This window comes from Somniosus microcephalus, chromosome 3 (assembly GCF_052327205.1).
Source record: "Somniosus microcephalus isolate GS21.2 chromosome 3, FLI_Smic_1.0, whole genome shotgun sequence".
NCBI lineage: Eukaryota > Metazoa > Chordata > Chondrichthyes > Squaliformes > Somniosidae > Somniosus > Somniosus microcephalus.
In genome coordinates, this window is record NC_140989.1 from 65897707 (window position 1) to 65913093 (window position 15387).

Genomic DNA, 15387 nt, shown 5'->3' on the forward strand with positions numbered 1-15387 from the left:
GTCTGGGCTGACTGGCTGATAGGCAACAGCAAAGGCACTGGCAGTGGTGGGAGGACGAATGCTGTCAACCTGAGAGAGGACAGCAGGTTCGTCCTCCACGGAGCCACTGCCACTCCCCAGGGGCAGTGCCTCAGCAATGTTAATAATCTGCTGTGACACCCAGCAAGCCCCATTCAACACTGGTAAACCCAGCCATGATGGCAGCCATCTGTGCTTGCGTGACAGCGAGCTGAGCTTGCATGACTTCAGTCTGAGCTTCCATTGCAGCACTCAGATGTTGGGTAGCTTGTGCATGTGCTGCATTGGCAGCTGAGACATTGGCCATCAGATGGTGCTTGATGGTTTGGTGCACAAGTGCACTAATGGATCTCCCCACCATTCCACGCTGGAAAGGATGGGTTCCAAGCTCTGAGCAAAGCCCTGTGCAAGTTTGGAGCTGGACTCCTCCATGCTTCTTGATATTGCAATCAGGCTTTCTTGCAGGCCTGCCAATGCACCAAGCACTTAGTTGTGCATACCCATCAGCTTTGTTCTGTAGGCCGCCCCATCGAAGTCCTCATCTGAGTCCTGTGCAGCAGAACTCGTCTGTGACCTCGCCCTCCGGGGAGCTGGCACCTGCACTACCCTTTCCCCCTGCCCTGGCTGCAGCCCACTCGTATCCGACAACTCACCACATGCAGATCCTGCCTCTTAGCTAACCTCTAAAGTCCGCACAGTGAAAGTATCTGAGCTGGTGCCAGCGACTGTCAGATCAAGTGACGGTGTTTCTTCTTCATCATCACTCTCCTCTTCCTCTTCCTCTTGCACCACTGCCTGGTCAGGTTGGATTTCTTATATCTCTAAAATGAGAAAGTCACATGGGTAGGGTTGTGGTGAGGGGGAGTGGGGGGAAAGCAAGAGGTGCATGCTAACACCATCTGCAGCTTGTAAGTCAGAAGCAATTGTGGGATGAGGGGGAAGTGGGATGTGAGAAGAAGGATTAGGTATAAGCATACCATCATGTTCAATGGTTTCAGCGCCGCCGCTAGCCACAGCCTCAGTCACAGCCACTTCAATTATGGCGAGCACTATCTCCTCAAGTGGGGTCAGGATATGGAGGTCCGCCTGTCCCCCTCCAGTTAATTGCAGCTGCCTTTGATTGTGCGCCACCTTGTCCTGCAAGAGAGAGGGAAGTGTGGCAGTGAGTGTGGTTCACTGTGTTTGGCTGATGTAGCTGTCATGGTTGAATAGCTGGCAGTGTGTGCAAGCTGTGATATGTGGGTGTGAGGCTTGCAGCAGTGTTAAGTGTGTGAGGGTGAGATGGAGCATATGAATGTGAGATATGAGTCATTGATAGAGATTGTTGGTAAGTGAGTAATGGGGGTGTGGTGAATTGAGCACTGCTTGAGGCTAGTGGTGCAGTTAGTGGGATATGGCATTTGAAGATGTATTCACTGGCCTTGGCCACTTGTGTGAGGTCATTGAACTTCTTTGGATCCAGGTCCTCGGGGCAACACTGATGGCATTGCCCTCCATGGCTATCTGCTTCCACTGCCTTTGCAGTGTCTGTCTAAAGGGCCTCCTGGCCCCCTGTGGAAACAGGACCTCTCGCTTCCTCTCCACCTCCTGTACTAAGGCAGCCAGTGCTACATCTGAGATCCTTGGAGCCCTTTTTCTGGCCTGTTGTGCCATTCCTGTATGTTTCCCAGGTGAAACTCCCTTCTGCAATTACTTCCAGCACCTGGTGTTGTCAAACTGCATTTCCCCTTTAAGAGGTGCAGGCTGTCTTTAAGAACTGCAGGCTAGCTTTAATTGGTCCTGGCCTCGCACAAACTTGGGCTCCCAGCTGAGCATGCAGCTACTCAGCAATGCATTTAGCACTGGGCTGCACGCTGCTATCATTTAAATTAGCAAGTAGCACAAAGTTTGCGTGCTGCCTGTATTACAATGAACAGGCGCAGGTTAATCGCGCATCGTGATCAGCGTGCCCGTTTTCGGGGGTTATCGAATTTTTAGCCCCTTGTTTTTATATAGCGCCAGTGAAGTATTTTTGAAGTGTATTCACTGTTGTAACATAGACAAACACAGCAGCAAGGTCACACAAACAGCAATGAGATAAATGACCAGATAATCAACATTTTTCAGTGATATTGGTTGAGTGATAAATATTGACCAGGACAATGCCCCTGCTCTTCTTCAAATAGGTGCATGCGATATTTTACATCCACCTGGGGGCAGACAGGCCTCAATTTAACATCTGATCTGCAAAGTGGCACCTCTGACAGTACAGCACTCCTTCAGTGTTAACATAGACTAGGAAGATAAGAACAGGAGTAGACCATTCAGCCCCTCAAGCCTGTTCCGCCATTCATGGCTCATCTGTATCTTAACTCCATCTACCCGCCTTGGTTCTGTAACCCTTAATAGCCTTGCCTAACAAAAACCTATCAATCTCAGTTTTGACATTTTTAGTTGAGTTAGCCTCAATAGCGTTTTGGGAAAGAGAGTTCCATATTTCCAATACCCTCTGTGTGAAGAAGTGCTTCCTGACGTCAACCCTGAATGGCCTAACTCTAATTTTAAAGCTATGCCCCCTTGTTCTGGACTCCCCCACCAAAGGGAATAGTTTCTCTTCATCTACCTATCAATTCCTTTAATCATCTTACACCCCTCAATCACCCCTTAACTTTCTTATGTGATCAAGTCTCAGTAATAGGGATGACCTTCTGATTCAGAAGCAACAGTGTTACCACTGAGCCAAGGCTGACACCTATTCATTAAGGAGAAGTTTTCACCGTCGGGACTCTTTAAAAATCAAAGAATAGTCATTAACATCATTATAAGTTTCTTTTCCATCCTTTTTTGTCAAATTTTTTAATATTTTTATTTGATGGCATCATTGAGAGGGGTGACTTGAATGAGTTACAGAGGTTAACTGTTAAAAAGCTAGATTATAAGTAGAGATACAGCCAGAAATGATTTAGCATTGGCTGTATGTGTTAATCCAATCCCTCACACCACAGGACTCAGTCACTCTTCCAAGCCAGCATCCCTGATGATGTCATCAGCATTCACTGTTTAAACAAAAATATTTAAAATAATAACCAAAATTGGAGAGAAGAAAACATAAGAATATCAATCACATATTTTGGTAACTGCTTCTTAAAAGGGGTCCTGATTGTGGAATTGCTTCTTTAATTGGTCAATATATTTCAAAATGAGGCGACAGTTGGTAGCTCGGCATTAAAACCTGGTCTCTATAAAAAGATAGACGTGTATGCATCTAATGATAGAATAAATTATTTCAGAGTATATTGTTCCGTATCTATGCCTTTGATTGTTATGCTTTCCTTTGTTAAATGACTTGTTATTGGCTGTTTTAACACTTGTTAACACCCATGAAGAGCAGTCTGCAAATAATCAATCTTGTTCTTGGTGAGTGCTGCAGAATTTAATAAAGGAAAAAACGATCTGTGGAAGGGGTTATGTAAAGACTCTAGATGACATCATCTGATAACTCTGAGCACCTGTATTACTGTCACTGTGCTTCGAGAACAATTAGATCCCAGGAGTACATGTATACAATGAAGGCAGTGAAATTCCAGAATGAAGTGATATTCTAAGGAAATTCACCATTTTGTGATAAGCAAACATTGTTGACAAATATAGGTTATAAATCAAAACTGGATAGATTAATAAGTAGTTCACGTTAGTTTAAATCAGCTCCTCCTCCTTGTTTGGCATTAGTGAATTTGACCAGTTTGCACTGAGCTTGTGAATATAAGTGGTAATACATTAGAAATAGGAGAACTCTCAACACGACTCTCTGGGATATTCGACTTCCCATTGCCCTGACATTATTCTCCTAATAAGTTCCCACTGCTTCTACCAATTTCTAATCCATACCTAGATTGTACTTTGAATTTGTAATTTTGTCAAGATTTGAGGATATATTGGTAGGATTTAAACTAGTAAGGTGGAGAGGGAGTGATAAATGAAACAAATCAAAAGGGAAAGAAATTAAAAGCAGAAAAAGCTAATATGACAAGGAATGCTGCAAAAAATAGGCTTAACCTATTAAGTTATATTTGGATGCATGTCAGAAGCATTTGCAACAAGATGACGAGGAACTTAAGGCTGTTGTAGCAATTTGAACTATGAAATAATAAATATTTCAGAAAATTAAAGCCCGTGGGATAAAAGGGGCAGTAGCAGCATAGATACAAAATTGGCTAATGGATAGAAAACAGAGTGTTGTGGTGAATGGCTGTTTTTAGGACTGGAGGGAAGTATACAGTGGAGTTCCCAAAGGTTCAGTACTAGGACCACTGTTGTTTTTGATATACATTAATGACTTGGACTGGGGGTACAGGGCACAATTTTGAAATTTGCAGATGACACAAAACTTGGATGTGTAGTAAACACTGAGGAAGACAGTAATAGACTTCAAGAGGACATAGACAGGCTGGTGGAATGGGCAGACACATGGCAGATGAAATTCAACGCAGCAAAGTGTGAGGTGATACATTTTGGTAGGAAGAATGAGGAGAGACTATACTTGCTAAATGGTACAATTTTAAAGTGAGTGCAAGAGAGAGACCTGGGGGTACTTGTGCACAAATCTTTGAAGGTGGCAGGACAGGTTAACAAAGCAGTTAATAAAGCAGAAGGCTAGCAGAATGGGCAGACAAGTGGCAGATGGAATTTAATACAGAGAAGTGTGAGGTGGTGCATTTTGGCAGAAGGGACAGGGAGAGGCAATATACACTTAATGGCACAGTTTTAAAGAGTGTGCAGGGACAGAGGGACCTGGAAGTTAATGTGCATAGGTCCATGAAGGTGGCAGGACATATTGAAAGAATGGTTAGCAAAGCATATGGAATCTTGGGCTTCATAAATAGAGGGATTGAGTACAAAAGTAGAGAAGTTATGCTGAACCTTTATAAAGCGCTGGTTAGACTACAATTGGAGTATTGCGTCCAGTTCTGGTCACCACACTTTAAGAAGGATGTGAAGGCCCTTGAGAGGATGCAGAGGAGATTTACCAGAATGGTTCTGGGGATGGGGGATCTTAGCTACAAGGACAGCTACAAGGTCCACCATCAAAGACCCTACCCACCCCAGCCACAGTCTGTTCGCCCTCCTACCATCTGGGAGACGCTACAGATGCATTCGCACCCGTACGACCAGATTTAGGAACAGCTTCTTTCCCAGGGCTGTCATCCTACTGAACTCCACAAATAAACTCTAAAGCCTGCACATCTGCCAATGCACTTTATTATGGTCATATTTATGTTAATATACTACAAGCCAAATGTATGTTGAATGTTGAGAGTATGTTGAACTCTCGGGAGGCGCAATCCTACATTTCGTTGTACTGCACTTGTGCACTAACAATGACAATAAAAGTTGATTTGATTTGATTTGAGGTTGGAGAAGCTGGATTTGTTTTCATTAGAGCAAAGGAGGTTGAGGGGTGATTTGATAGAGGTGTACAAGACTATGACTGGTTTGGATAGGCTACACGGGCAAAGGCTGTTCCCACTAGTTGATGCTACAAGGACTAGGGGACACAGATTTAAGGTTTTGGGCAAGAGATACAGGGGGAGGTGTGAGGAAAATGTTTTTATGCAACGAGTGGTGAGGACCTGGAACTCGCTGCCGACAGAAGTGGTGAAAGCGGAGACACTCAGGCCTAGAAATTCAGTTGCGTTTGCGCCCACTTATTGGCTATAAAGTGGTTTGCGCCTAAAGTTTTTTATCGCCCGAAATTCAGATGGACCCTAACATCGGCGTTAGCCGGTAGCGCCGCGCCGGCACCGATGACATCATCGGTGTGCGCAGCGCCCCGGTTGCAATGCTATTCCGGCCCGATGGCCAAATTCAGTTGCGGCCGCCTCACCCGTGGCAGCCGCAAACAGCGTTTGTGAAACGGGGTCTTGCAGCTCCGAAAGGCCGGCGCATAAAGGTGGAGCGGCGGCTGGCCGCTTTCCCGGCGGCCGCCTGCCCGCACCTCCCTCCCCGGACTCCTGCACCACCCCCCCGCGGCACTGATGTCTGTGTCCCGCGAGCCCGGCACTTCTCCGTGGTGCCGGGCTCATTTGCTGGGGGAATCCACCGGTGATCTGACGGCTGCAGGCAGCTCCTCCTTAAGAGAAGGAGGAGGCCTGCAGTACCCCAGCCTGCCGCACCGCATCGGGTGCCGCAGCGGCAGCTGCACGACTGAAAGTGACATTCATCGCCCCTAGCGAGGCGGCCAAACCCTGCAATAGCGCCCGCCGCCGTCTTGGCCCGTCGCAACTGAATTTTAGGCGGGCGCTACGGGAATCCTGGCGAGCGCAAAATTTCGGGCGCAGAAGACCTGGCGGGGCCATACCGAATTTCTAGGCCTCAGTGTTTTCAAGGGGAGACAGGATAGGCACTTGAGGGAAATAAACTTGCAGGGCTGCGGGGATAGAGCAGGGGAATGGGACTGACTGGATTGCTCTGCAGAGAGCCGGCATGGACTTGATGGGTCGAATGGCCTCCTTCTGTCCCATTATGACTCTATGACAGATGGAATCCTGGGCTTTATAAATAGAGGCATAGAGTACAAAAGCCAGGAAGTTATGCTAAACCTATATAAAACACTAGTTCGGCCCCAGCTGGAGTATTGTGTCCAATGCTGGGCACCACACTTTACAAAGGACGTGAAGGCTTTGGAGAGGGTACAGAAGAGATTTATTAGAATGGTTCAGGGGTGAGGGATTACAGTTACATGGATAGACTGGAGAAGCTGTTGTTGTTGTTCTTAGAGCAGAGATGGCGAAGAGGAGATTTGATAGAAGTGTTTAAAACCATGAAGGGTTTAGATAGAATAAATAAAGAGAAACTGTTTCCTATGGCTGAAAGGTCGTTAACCAGAGGGCACAGATTTAAGGTGATTGGCAAAAGAACCAGAGGCGAAACGAGAAAAAACTTCTTTACACAACGAGTGGTTAGGATTTGAAATGCACTGCCTGTTAGGGTGGTGCATACAGATTGAATAGTAGCCTTCAAAAGGGAATTGGATAAATACTTGAAGGAGAAAAAATTGCAGGGATACGGGGGAAAAGCGGGGGAGTGTGACTAACTGGATTGCTCTTCGAAAGAGCCAGTGCAGACTTGATGGGCCGAATGGCCTCCTTCTGTGTTGTACTATTCTTTGATTCTATGAAAATGTATAACCCCCAATGATGAAGATGACTACAATACACAAGTCTTTAAGATGTTCACTAAGCAAAGACTAGACAGGAAAGGAGGTGCAGCAGCTCTATACATCAGGAACACCTGGGAGATATAGGAAGTAGACCCATCAGTACATGAGAAATTTTCCAATGAACTAGTCTGGCTGGAATTTCTTAGTGCAAAAAAGCAAAGATATTTCTAGATGCTTTTCATAAACCACTGGGTCAAAACAAACCAGAAAGGTTACTCTATGAAGAGAGAAGGAAGGTATGTGCAGACTGAAACATAATTTTAATATAAACTGGGACAGACCAAGTGATTTAGAATCTGACTTAGTAAATGTCATTAATTACTGTTTTCTGGCACAGTGTATTAGGGATGCCATAAGAGGCATATAGATCTGGTAATGGTAAGTGACCCAATAGCCTTCTGAGAATGGAGGTAGCAGCACCTCAAGATTAAATTTGACACGATCTAGGATAAATTGATACCACAATACTCAGATGTACAACCTTTAAAGGGCCAACTTCAAGGAAAGAGCTTGGGAGGAGAGTGTTCAAGAAAATCTCAGTTAAGGACAAATAGAATACCTTTAAGGACATAGTACTGAGCGTGCAGGATTGGACCAGTAAGTGCAGGTTAAAGAAATTAGACCCTAAATAGATTAATAAAATAATACAAAGTGAAACAAGTAAGAAGAACAAACTATGTAAAGCCTATTGGAAGAAAGGTGGGATAGACCACTGGGATGAGTACAGGAACATCCAAAATAATGTACTAAAGGCAATCAGAAAGGTTAAGAGGGAGTTAGAAATAAGCATTGCTGTAGAAGCCAAACACAATAAGAAATTCATTTAGTAGTACAATAGCAAGAGGATTATCAAAGAAGAATTGAGATCTATTAAGGATGCAAATGAGTTGACGCTGAAGAACTAAAAATAGTTCACACACTAAATGATTACAACCTTGAGAACACACTTCTACAATCTTATTGAGACTGATTTTCCTCCCTTCCCTCACCCTAGCTTTAGTTGGGTGCACTTTACGCAAGCACCCAACTTCACCTTGGCTGAACCCAGTCATTTTTTACAGGTTCAGTTGTTTTAAATATTTTGGGCAAGCGCCAGACAGGACATACCACCTAGGAATCAGTAGTCACTCCAAATTGGGGAACAAAAGTTGTGCACTGCTGCAGGAGTGTGACAACATTAATTGGCAGCAAAACAGAGGGCTGTGTAAGAAGCAGCAACCAAATGGCCACCAGCTCTGCAGTGTAGCTCTGCCGCATTGAAAAATGTTTCTATGTACATTTCCAGAGGTGCAAGGAGATTGTTGGCTGTCCCTTTACAGATCCTCCAAACTGAAGGAGCAGGCTCACAACCTCTAATGCCCGGTGTCCTTAGGCAATCTTCTTTGCTGGGCGGAATCCCTACAAAATAACACAGGAGGTATTATGATGTTGCCGTGTCATTTACATAACATTTAAATATGCTTCCTGCCATGCTGGGGGATGTCCCAGGAAATGCATGTCAAGTGAAAAAAGAGTGAAGACCCAGTGTTATGGGCCTCTACCCCCTTTTTCCTCATCCTAATGCCACAAAAACTATTAATGAGGAAAATCAGCTCCAAATGACTTTGATATCACTTGCATCAATGTCCTAGACAGGCCTGGAGGGTTCAAAACCAGTAAATCCCCACAAGTGGATGATATATACCTGAGTACTAAGTAAGACTAGGGATGAAACCTACAAAGTGCTGACAGTCATCATGATAGAGTCAGTGAATACAGGGTGTTACCAATATTGGGTGTCCCTTGGACATTCTCTCAAATTCATTGGTGCTGACCACTGCTGCAATTGATCCAAGCATCTTGCATTCAGGAGTGTGCCCATACTGCTCAGTATCTAATCATATGATAATGCAACCCAACAGTGTAGCAATAGTGATGTAAACTGGATAGATGGGGTACAATTCAACTTCAGCGAGGACACCAAATGGATGTCACCAGATAGGCCACCTCTAATAGACCCCTCCTGAGTGACTTCAATGGAAATGAAATTCAGGCTGGGTGTATAACTGGTGGCCAGTCCACTGAAGTTGAATTTGAAAGGGGTCACAGTCTAAGGATAAGGGGTAAGCCATTTAGGACAGAGATGAGGAGGAATTTCTTCACCCAGAGAATGGTGAACCTGTGGAATTCTCTACCACAGAAGGCAGTTGAGGCCAATTCATTAAATATATTCAAGAAGGAGTTAGATATATTTCTTAAGGCTAAAGGGATCAAGGGATATGGGGAGAAGGCAGGGACAGGGTACTGAGTTTGAATGATCAGCCATGATCTCATTGAATGGCGGAGCAGGCTCCAGGGGCCGAATGGCCTACTCCTGCTCCTATCTTCTATGTTTCTATGTTTACCCTCATTGTATCTTTCACATGTGTGCTCATTCAACCTTTCAGTAGGTGAACTGAAAACACTTTAATGAAACAAAGCCAGATACCAATTAAAACTACTTTATTTTACAGACAGCAAGTGAACATACAGAGCAACAGTTGCATTTCAAATCTCACCGTAACTAACTTCAGCTCCCCCCTGCTCTTGTGAATGAGAAAAATAATAAGAATCAGCCACACTAACGCTATTAGGGGGATCACTTAACTTTTCCTGGCCATCCTACTGGTATTGACTAGCTCTGAAAAGAGCCTGTGGACCCAGATCTCCTGGGACCCGCTTTTTAAAAAAAATCTCTGCAGAGCATGAAATGTATGTGCAGGCGCTGGGAATAGTGATCCACACCGTGCAGCAGATGGCAGCTCAACTGTAGGAATTCAGTATTTACATCTGTTGTATTCTAATAGGTGGTTTCTCAGCACTGCAATCCACCCTGGAGTGTGTGGCAGCTCCAGGCAGATCTGCAGCGGAGGATCCCACAACAGAGACCCCAAGGGCAGTCTGCGCTTCCTCCATGGATGCCTGTGGTACCACATTGGAGCAGGTTCTCTCTTCCTTCCTTAAAGCGATTGGGGCAGGGATACCGACAAATATCTCTGAAGCTTCATTGATCTCACTGGTACCATTAGGTTTGTTTTCTGCATGGCAGTCGATATGCAGAGCCAGTGCCCAGTAACAGTGGTAAGCATTGAAACGTGAATACATGATGATGCTGTCTCTCAGGATAGCAGCAGATACCAGCCCTCTTGCCAATCCCCTCAGATTTCTGCACATATGGCAGAAAGGAAGCAGAGCCAGACTGCCCATATAGCAGCACAAGAGGCGCAGCCTGCAGCAGGTGCATATCAGGACTTAGCTGCTGTAAGAAGGCCTAAAAGGTTCATGTCCACATAAAACAGCCAGCCACCTCATTCATTTCTGACACTCGGTTAGCACTTAGGAGGAGCAGTAGATTAGATTTAAGAGTTCACAGATAGAATTTTGTCTTCATCACATGGTGGAGCGGATTGCCTGACCTTTATAGAACCTGATGATTTTCGATCCATTCATTTCACTGGAATGAAAATCAGGTGGACTCTACAATGGGCGTGCAATCCACTCTGTCAGATTACGGGCCAGGCGGTGAGGATGAACATCTACCCCCACATTCCACACACTGGTGCCAGTATCCTCCGCTCTGGGGGTTCCAGTGGGTAGGTGCCATGTGTCTTCAGTGGAGACTTTCCAGCCTGGCCTCCCTCCATTTCTCTTCCTCTTTTAATTCCAGGAAGCAAAGGGATTCCCAGTGCAACACCCATTTTGCACCCTGGAGGCAGGGAGGCAGCCCCACGTCAAATAGCAGAAAGGCAGATGGTAAATTAGTTGGCAGAAGTAAAAAGGAACAAAACAAAATCCAAAATTGGTAGAGAAAGGATTCTACAAAGCTTTAAAATATCTGAGTTTGGCTCTAAATTTATTTCTACATTTTTCCCAGTGCTTAGAATATTTGATGCCCAGAATAGACAGGAGTGATTACTGTGAAATGTAACTGAGACTGTGATAGTACAACTTTTGCTGCCACCACTTCATTACCAGCTCATTTAAATACACCCTCTTTAGGGGAGCCGTGAAAGTAGTCAGGTATCTGGGATAATGGACCCTTGCCTCATTTCCCAGCCCATCCACCTGAATACTGTTGTAGGAAAATCTAGGCTTAGGGGTAATAAAAACAGAAAATGTTCTGACGATAGGTCATCGACCTGAAACGTTAACTCTGTTTCTCTCTTCACAGATGCTGCCTGACCTGCCGAGTATTTCCAGCATTTTCTGTTTTTATTTCAGATTTCCAGCATCCGCAGTATTTTGCTTTTGTACTCGGCTTAGGGGTGTTAGTTGACTCATTGCTCACAAGATTCATAGAGAGTGAGATGGCAATAAGCAATTATCAAATTTGTGATTTAAGGATCAAAGCTATGAACAAGCAAAACTCATATTTTCAATTATGAATTATTTAAATCGGACCCCACACTGAAGTTTACAAGTTTGGGTAAGGATCTGACCCCAATGCATTTAAAATCGTCTGTGACAGGGAAACAGGACTGGCCTGCTTTGGAGTGTCTCTTAAAACAAGATTGATGTTGATCCATTTTGAAGTTTGAAAGCTAAGCGATGATTCCATGATCCAGTGCTCCCAGTGGGAAGTGTTGCTAGTGGAATAACATTCCTCTAACTAGGAGCCCAAGGTCCCAGCGGTGCCAGTTACAGTGTTCATGGGAGAACATTGTTCTGTATTTGTTTCCTCTGTGATTTGAGGCTCCCTTGCAGATGGCCTTGGAATTGCCACTTGCTCCGTGGTATTCTACATTTCAGTAAATCCCTCCTGCATGACTGTAGTGATATTGGAAGTAGACATTCTCTGCCAGCTGCTACAGGTTGTTCAGGGCAGATGCAAAAGATATTGCACAAAGCCTTTTGCTTCTATATTAAGTCCCATCTAAAGGTGGCCCAGTAGGATACCAATATCTTGCCTCTACCTACATTCATTTAATAGATTACAACAGGGCTAGCAAGTGTCACCGGTGTTAGGTGAGTTTTAGGAGGCCTATTCTCACAATCTCTGAAAATATATTAAATTACTTTTTTTTTAATTCCTAAGTTCACTGTTTTAATATGCAGGCTTGTGTTATATTGTCTACACTATAAAGGTGTTTATACTATACCTTCAGCAATTTTGTAAAGTAGCTTTGTTGTTGTTGTTTCATATGATGGGAAAAGCTTATAATGGGGTGTCTAGTTTGGCTATCCATTCAATGGCCTCCTGAGATGCCAAGTGGAGCAATGAGGTGGCTCCTGCAACAGATCTTAGTGAGCAGGTTGACGTGATGTGTTCCATGAGCTGGGATTCATGGCCACAGCTGCACTTTGGGTCGTCCCTCATCTTTCACTTGTGGAGCAGGTGGCCACATCGTCCATGCCCTGTGTGGATTCGGTTGAGCGCTGTCCACTGTCTTCAAGGGAGGTCGGAGCCATGGACCTCTGCTGTTGGATCAGTGATGAGGTGTTGGCTCTTTATGTTGCACACGTCCTATGCTGATGACAACCTACACGTGGTCTCCCTGTATGTGCTAGTTCACCGAGAACTTGCCAGCTAATGTTTTCAAGAAGATGACCGAACACCCGAAAGTGGCCTCCGGTCTGAAAAGTATGAAAGTAAAGTAGGTTTTATTTTGTTAAACTGGGTGTTAAATGTACTCTGGGGAACCTTGGACACTTTTAAACCTACCCACAATTAATTTAATTGTGTAGATAATGCAGGCATATCCTTGAAACATGGGAGAGGAGCTCTGTACATGTGTGTAAGCATGCTCACAAACAGCTCTCTCTTGGGTATCAGAATTGAAGTTTCAACCAGGCAATGTGAATAGGCTACTGCCTAGCTGAAACCCAAACTACAGCTATCAGTCTCAGGCCAGTGCCTATAGTCCAAATGCACTGTAAAAATGCCTGAAATTCAGTTATTTTATTAAATAAATGAAAATGATTTATGAGACTGTTTGGAATTTCACCACCTTGTTCAATAATCTCACTTTTTTTTCTGTAGTTTTGCAAGTCCTGATATCTGAGACTCTTCATTGTGACAAACCATCCAAATAATATTTAACATTTTAGGGTAGACATTTACATGCAAATGCTTAAGGCCCTCATACCACATTCATGTGTGAGCTATTTTTACGCAGGTGTTAAACCTATTTGAAATAACAAATTTAATGTCTGCCTTAAAAAAACTGGCTGGAATTTGGCACCTTCAGCGCTTGCGCCAGCAGACTGTCCATCATAACATATCCCTTATAGTGCGACAGGCACCAGTCACCCTCTGGTACATTACTCAAACGATCATTCTTCTTTTGTGACCCTTAACAGTGAGGGGCCAAAGTCCTAGACCCTTCTGGTGCTGCCCCACCGTGACTCCACTAGGAATGCAGCGGAAGGAATGGAAAATAAGATATGCCCCAGATTCATCGCATCCCAGCATAATGTTGGAGTTCCCATTTGGCCTTGGAATGGGGTGAACCTTCCACCTGTCCCTTACAAAGCCAGTGACATGGAGGGGGCAAAGGTGAGGGCAGGAATGGGAACTTCCAATGTTGAGAGTTCCCTGAACCTCGGCCTCAAAAAAGGATGGGGCATCCTCGGAGCCTGGTACTCCCAATAAGAGGCATACCAATCTTTTTCCTGCTGTATGTGGGGACCAACTTGGGGGTCCAGGTCAGGGTCTGCCACCCCCAGAATTGGCACCCAATGATGCAGGCGCCAACTGCAGATTTGGTGACATCCCAATGGTTCCACATACTCCAACCAGGCCAACAAAAGTCATCAGTGGGTGCGATCCTGGCACAATTGTTGCCATCATGTCCCCGAGAATTTTCTAGGCCTGAGTGTTAATAGATTGATGGAGGACATGGGGGACAGCACAGAAAGAAAGACTTGCATTTATACAGCGTCTTTCATGACCAGCGGACATCTCAAAGCGCTTTCCAGCCAATGAAGTACTTTTGAAGTGCTGTCACTGTTGTAATGTGGGAAACGCAGCAGCCAATTTATGCACAGCAAGGTCCCACAAACAGCAATGTGATAATGACCAGATCATCTGTCTTTGTTATGTTGGTTGAGGGATAAATATTGGCTAGGACACCGGGGATAACTCAAAATAGTGCCTTGGAATCGATCTTTCACATCCACCTAAGAAAGCAGACCTTGGTTTAATGTCTCATCCGAAAGACGGCAGCTCCGACAGTGCAGCACTCCCTCAGCACTGCACTGGCAGCCTAGTTTTATGTGCTCACGTTCCTGGAGTGGGACTATGAACCCACAATCTTCTGACTCAGAGGCGAGTGTTCTACCAACTGAGCAACAGCCAAGTCGTGTTTTTGTCCTTTGACTAATCCCACAAGAGTCACTGGACAGTGATTAGGAACATGACACTTTCCTCTCCTAAACCCAGGTACTGGGGCCAAATTTAGTGTCTCTACCGTCACCCCAGTTGAAATCAGCTCATTTAGGATAGACGGAGAATGAAGCGTGGACCTTCCTAGTCTGTGTAATGATCAGCAACATGTCATTCTAGAATGGTACACTAGGTGGAGCTGTATGTTTAGTACTGGGCTACCCACAAGGCAGTAGTCAAGATGGATGCCTGTACACTAGTCCACATGGCTGAATAAATGACTAGCTTAAGCTAGCTGTTCATAATGAAAACGTCTATTTATTTATGAACATAACAGTCTGAAAGGCTCGGCTACTGACTACCTTCCCCAGCCGAGCACCCGGGGGAGCAAACCTTTCACTTCGAACAATTTGGGGTCTCCTTTCTCCGTTTTCCCCGCTCGAGTGCACAAGGCAGAGCATTCGCCCGCCGCTGAGCATAGCCATTCTGGGGAGATGCTGAAGACATCAACACGTGGCCCATCAAACCATCTCAGAGCCCTTACAAACATGTCAAACAGGATTTACTAGTTTTCTAAAAAAAAACCTTTGCAACTAAAGCAATTCCCTGTTTGATCTGTAGAAGCTGGATCACCATACCTTCCGGAGAGAAGAAATATTATTTACACTTTAAATCTTAAACCAGACACTGGGGTGAGATGACAGGTAAGTCTGTGCAGGGCATATATATATTTATTAGATAAACTGAATGATTGGAAACAGGGTTTTTGTTCTGTCACCACAAACAGAATTGAGCAACTGGCGGTCGAACGATGCTTCAGAATAACGAG